The following is a 6,272-nucleotide window of genomic DNA, read 5'->3' as shown; positions in this document are numbered from 1 at the left end:
CCCGCCTTCCTCTCTTCCCTCACGGCGCGGTAGCGGTGTCCACAGAAAACAAGTGAGACAGTTACTGCGCCTTTCCCTTCCTGTAAATAAATCAGTTAAAAAATCAGTTACTTGCACTTTCGGGTTCGAACCCGGGTACTGACCTCGGCGGCTGCGTTTCGATGGAGGCGAAATGAAGAGGCGACCGTGTGCTGTGCGATGTGAGCGCACGTTAAAGATCCCCAGGTGGTCGAAATTACTCCGTAGCCCTCCACTACGGCTCTTCTTTCTCTACTTCCACTTTCTCTCCCGCCTTCCTCCCTTCCCTTACGGCGCGGTTGCGGTGTCCACAGAAAACAAGTGAGACAGTTACTGCGCCTTTCCCTTCCTGTAAATAAATCAGTTAAAAAATCAGTTACTTGCACTTTCGGGTTCGAACCCGGGTATTGACCTCGGCGGCTGCGTTTCTATGGAGGCGAAACGAAGAGGCGTCCGTGTGCTGTGCGACGTCAGCGCACGTTAAAGATCCCCAGGTGGTCGAAATTACTCCGTAGCCCTCCACTACGGCTCCTCTTTCTCTCCTTCCACTTTCCCGCCTTCCTCCCTTCCCTTACGGCGCGGTTGCGGTGTCCACAGAAAACAAGTGAGACAGTTACTGCGCCTTTCCCTTCTTGTAAATAAATCAGTTAAACAATCAGTTACTTGCACTTTCGGGTTCGAACCCGGGTACTGACCTCGGTGGCTGCGTTTCGATGGAGGCGAAACGAAGAGGCGTCCGTGTGCTGTGCGATGTCAGCGCACGTTAAAGATCCCCAGGTGGCCGAAATTACTCCGTAGCCCTCCACTACGGCTCCTCTTTCTCTCCTTCCACTTTCTCTCCCTCCTTCCTCCCTTCCCTTACGGCGCGGTTGCGGTGTCCACAGAAAACAAGTGAGACAGTTACTGCGCCTTTCCCTTCCTGTAAATAAATCAGTTAAAAAAATCAGTTACTTGCACGTTCGGGTTCGAACCCGGGTACTGACCTCGGCGGCTTCGTTTCGATGGAGGCGAAACGAAGAGGCGTCCGTGTGCTGTGCGATGTCAGCGCATGTTAAAGATCCCCAGGTGGTCGAAATTACACACTTTCACTCCCACTTTCCTCCTTTCCCTTATGGCGCGGTTGCGGGGTCCGCAGAAAACAAGTGGGACAGTTACCGCGCCTTTCCCTTCCTATAAATAAATCAGTTTTAAATCAGTGTCCACAGAAAACAAGTGACAGTTACCGCGCCTTTCCCTTCCTATAAATCAATCAATACTTGCACTTTCAAGCCTATGCCGTATCTGGCGGAGCAACCATTGACCTTTCGCGTGTCCTCTGTGTGACGTCACGCCGAAGAGCTGGGCGACCAGCTCGCGCCGTGTGCGAGTAGGGGCGGTACCACCACCGGCGGCCTTACTCCCGCGCTGTCCCCCAGGAGCGCTACAGGTGTTGTGACGTCACGCCGAAGAGCTCGGCGACCATAGCTATAGCGCCCCCCCCCCCCATGCAAGCGCAGCTGGGAATTTGACATTAAAGTAGAAGGAAAACCAGTTCCAAGGGTAGATCAAATCAGAATCTTAGGACTATTCATTCAGGAAAATGGATATAATGATGGAACAATGAGAAAGCTAGAGGGATTCGCCACACAAGCCATTGGAAAATTGGAAGAATCGCGTTGAAAGGACAAGTCCTGAAGGAAAGAAGCTTGCTTAAACTCATCCAAGCCTATGTAATAAGTCGCGTGAGCTATGCCACGCCGTTCTTAAATATCAGGTCGGAGGAGAAGAAGAGGTTAGACTCTCTCATTCGAGGGTGCATAAAGAGGGACCTGGGCTTACCAATTACCACATCCACAGAGAAGCTCCTTTCTATGGGAGTGCACAATAGCTGGGACGAAATAGCGGAGGCTGTCAGAGTTTCGCATCTGGAAAGATTAAGTCGAACGACCACGGGCAGAACTATACTCGAAATGGTAGGCCTACAGACAGATAGGGGACTGCGAGAAAAATCAAGTATCCCACAGGACTGCCGAGAAAATCTAATCATTCCGCCCCTCCCTCGTAACATTCATCCCATATTCAACACAGAGAGGAGGAAGAAGAGAGCAGAAGCACTAATCAGACGCTTCGATTCGATGGACAGCAAGTCGGTTGCGTACGTGTATGCGGCAAGTGGCAAAACGGGGGCGGCGGTCGCCTCCGTGGTCGACGGCCGAGGTGCCCCGGTATCAGCCGCCACCATTAGAAGCCGCAACGCCGAAACGGCTGAAGAAGTTGCAATAGCGCTCGCTTGCGTCGGAACGCAAGCCAATTTCATAATCAGCGATAGATAAATAATAAAATAATTGGTTCACAGGAAGGAAAAGGCGCTGTATCTGTCACACTTGCTATGTGGACACCTGAACCGCGCCGTAAGGGACGGGATGAAGGTGGGAGTGAAAGTGGAAAGAGAGAAAGGGGAGCCGTAGTGGAGGGCTACGGAGTAATTTCAACCACCTGGGGATCTTTAACGTGCGCTTAATCAGCGATAGCAAAACGGCTCCTTGCCGCTTCCGGCGAGACCCTACCCTTCCCAAAGTTCCAAATAGCCGATCAGCGATAGCAAAACGGCTATTTGGAATTTTGGAAAGGGTAGGATCTCGCCGGAAGCGGCAAGGATTCTGGCCAGTAGTCGAATAAAAGGAAAATTCGCCTACTTTGGACCCCTGCACACACGTCCATTCCTGGCAACGAAGCGGCCCACGAGTTAGCCCGAGCTGTACTTCCGGGTAACTGTGGAGTCGCCCGATTGCCGGAACATGGACGAGCGTCTGCAAAATTATTCGGAGATTCTTCAAAATTACAGGTTAAGCAGGAGACTGGTGCCACCACCGGATAAAAGTCTAGACAATAGGGAGGCAGTCGCATGGTGGCGCCTGCAAGCTGGGAACTTTGTAAACCCGGTCTGGGCATATTATATCTTTCCTATCTTATATCTTATATGCATTTATTGTTTCTCCTATCTTATATATTATAAGATAGGAGAAGCGATAAATGCAAGCACTGTGGGGAGAGAGGGACCCTCGACCATATAATCTGGGAATGTGCTAGCTCCCCAGGGGCTAAAATAATAATAATAATAATAATAATAAATTGGGGCTAAAACGAATACAAATTGTAGAGAAGCCTGGGAAGCCCTGCTGCGGAGCGAGGTCCCTGCTCCACAGCTACAAGCCATCCGCCTGGCGGAAGAAGCCGCGAAGAGCCAAGACCTCTTTGCCTGCTTCTGATCGCGGAGGTCTCTGCTCCCGTCCCTTAGGCCTGCGTGCCGGGGGCGGGAATTGGGAGTCTCCTAATCTGGTGGAAAATAAAGTTGTTATCATCATCATCATCATCTCGGCGACAATCTCGCGCCGTCTGCGAGTAGTGGCGGTGCCACCACCGGCGGCCGAACTGCCGCGCTGTCCGCCAGGAGCGCAAGAGGTGTTGTGACGTCACGCCGAAGAGCTGGGCGACCATCTCGCGCCGTTTTCGAGTAGTGGCGGTGGCTCCGCCGGCGGTGAGTGAGTAAAAAACTTTATTAAGTATATTTAAGGGAGGGGGATGTGTAGGTGGGTCCCTAGTCCGGGACTCCAGCGGCTGCCGCTGCTACCCGCGCACGTGTCACGAGGGCCCGTTGGGCCTCTAGTCCAGAGCTGGATAGGGCAGCCTCCCACCCCTCAATTGTTGGCACTGCATTCGGATCATCTGGAGGATTGTGTGGGCAGGTCCACACCATGTGGTGTAGGCCTGCCTTTTCCCCGCAATATTTGCATTTGGGGTCGCAGAACCCGGGGTGTATTGTGTTTAAACGGGCTGGTGTGTTATATGTACCTGTCTGTAGGCGTCGCTATCTAACTTTCTCCGCTTTGGAGAGCCCCTTGGCTGGGGGTGGATATTTTCTGCGAGAGAGTCTGCAGTGTTGTAACCTCTCCGCTTACGTCGCCAGAGGGCCGGGATAGGGCGGTGTGGAGGATGGAGGGGTCGAGTCCCGGAGGAGGAGAGCTCGGGCAGCGTCATGGGCGCACTCGTTCCCTTCCACGCCTTGATGTCCCGGTGTCCAGACGAGGCATTTGTCTTGTTCGGGGTGTCCATAATTTTTCAATATTCTGGCAGCCTGGGGACATATTCGCCCTTTAATGTAGTTGCGGTAGGCAGCCATAGAGTCTGTTATTATATAGGCGCAGGTGGTATGCGTGGCGGCTAAAGCAATGGCCACCTCCTCCGCCATTTCTATATTGTCATCGCAGATGGTTAGGGCATCAACCAGTTGTTGTTGGTAAATCACAACCGCTACCGTGTACCCCGCTTCTGACTTTGCTGCGTCTACGTAGTAGGATTCAGTGTCCGTCCCGTACTTTTCCTGGATGTATTTGGCCCGCGCCTTCCGGCGCCCTTGGTGGAACAGAGGATGCATATTGCGGGGTAGGGGATTGGCTATGAACGAGTCTGACCACTCGGGCGGTATAGCCTGTTTTTGTACGAAACCTTGCGGGCTAGTCAGGTTAAGGTCCATAAGAACGGTCTGGCCCGTGCGGGTTGCTGCTAGTCGATTTATCTGGGTGGCGCGTTGGGCGGCAAGTTCTTCGGCTGTATTGTGCACCCCTAATTGCAAAAGACGTTCTGTGGAAGTGCTTTGGGACAGGCCCATAGCCTTTTTAACTGCGTTTCGTATAACGAAGTCGATTTGCTTATAGTCTCCCGTTTTGAGGTGCAGATACGGTGTCGAATACACAATTCTATTAATGATGAATGCTTGAACCAGGCGCAGGGTGTCTTGTTCGAGCATACCCCTGTCGTTGGTAGTGACCCTGGCTATCATACGCGCAACCTGCAGACTGGTGTTTTTGAGCCGAGTGAGGGCGTACACATTTCTGCCCTTGTCATTGATGTAAAGCCCTAGAACCCTGATGGTGTCCTTCTGTGGTATTGGGTTTCCATTGAGGTTGACTTCAACAGTGGGTCTGCGTTGGCGGGAGCTGTCTAGTACCAGCAACTCCGACTTTTCGGCGGAGCAAGTAAGGCCGCAGTTAGCGGCGTAGGCTTGCACGATGGTTACGGCCTCTTGAAGGCGGTCTTCGATTTCCGCGGTAGAATAGGCCGTGGTCCAAATAGTGATGTCATCCGCGTAGAAGGCGTACCATAGATGCGATACCTGATTTAGCTGGGCTGGGAGTTTGATTAAAGTAATATTGAAAAGTAAGGGTGATAGAACAGCACCCTGTGACGTGCCGCGTGTTCCTTGCTGTATTTGGCTGGGTTCTGCCAGACCGAGGGCGGCGTAGACGGTACGACCGTGAAGGAAATCTTTGACGTATGCATAGGTCCTTGCACCGCAATTGATGTGGCTCATATTTTCCAAAATAGAGTGGTGCTTTACGTTATCAAAGGCCCCCCTGAGGTCAAGAGCGAGAATTGTCCTCAAGAAAGGCTTGTTAGGGGGGTTTATGACTTCTTCCTTAAGCTGGAGCAGTATATCTTGGGTGGATAGGCCAGGCCGGAATCCGAACATGGTGTGTGGGTACAAGTCGTTTTCTTCAAGATATCGGGTGAGCCTGATGTGTACCGCCTTCTCCATAACTTTCCCTACGCAGGAGGTGAGAGAGATGGGCCGTAGATTGTTAATATTTATGGGTTTGCCCGGTTCGGGGATGAAGTGCACCTCCGCAGTCTTCCACTCGTTTGGCAGCCGGCCCATGCGCCAACAGTTGTTAATGTAATTCGTGAGCTGCGTGAGGGCTACATCGTGGAGATTGGCAAGGAGTCCCACCGTAATCTTGTCTTTCCCAGGAGCTGTGCCTCTGCGCATGGCTAGGATGGCGGCCTGTATTTCTTTGACGGTGAATTCCGCATCTAGTTCCTCGTTTGGCTGCCCATTATAGGGAGGGAGGGGGTCCGTGTCGACTGTGGGGCAGAAGTGCTTTTGGTTGATCGTTTGTAAGATATCTGTATTGGAGCCACCGTAACCATGTAGAGCCCTAGCAAGGTTCTTGCGTTGGTCGCTTTTGGAGTGTTTGGGGTCAATGAGGCATCTAAGTAAGCTCCAAGTTTGTTTCGAGCTAAGGTTACCACTCAGGCAATCACATCTTGTCAGCTAATTTGATTGAGCAAGGTTCCATGCATAGTCCTCTGCAGCTTGCGTTAGGGTTGCGATGCGGCGTTTGAGCGTTCTGTTGTGGCGCTGGTGGCGCCAACGTTTCACCAGGCCTCTGCGGGCGTCCCACAGGTGCAGGAGATGGGAGTCAATAGCAGGGCAG

Source organism: Amblyomma maculatum, chromosome 9 (assembly GCF_055883805.1).
Source record: "Amblyomma maculatum isolate TAMU_Amacu chromosome 9, ASM5588380v1, whole genome shotgun sequence".
Classification (NCBI taxonomy): domain Eukaryota; kingdom Metazoa; phylum Arthropoda; class Arachnida; order Ixodida; family Ixodidae; genus Amblyomma; species Amblyomma maculatum.
The sequence above is the reverse complement of the archived record's forward strand: the minus strand, read 5'-3'. Positions refer to the sequence as shown.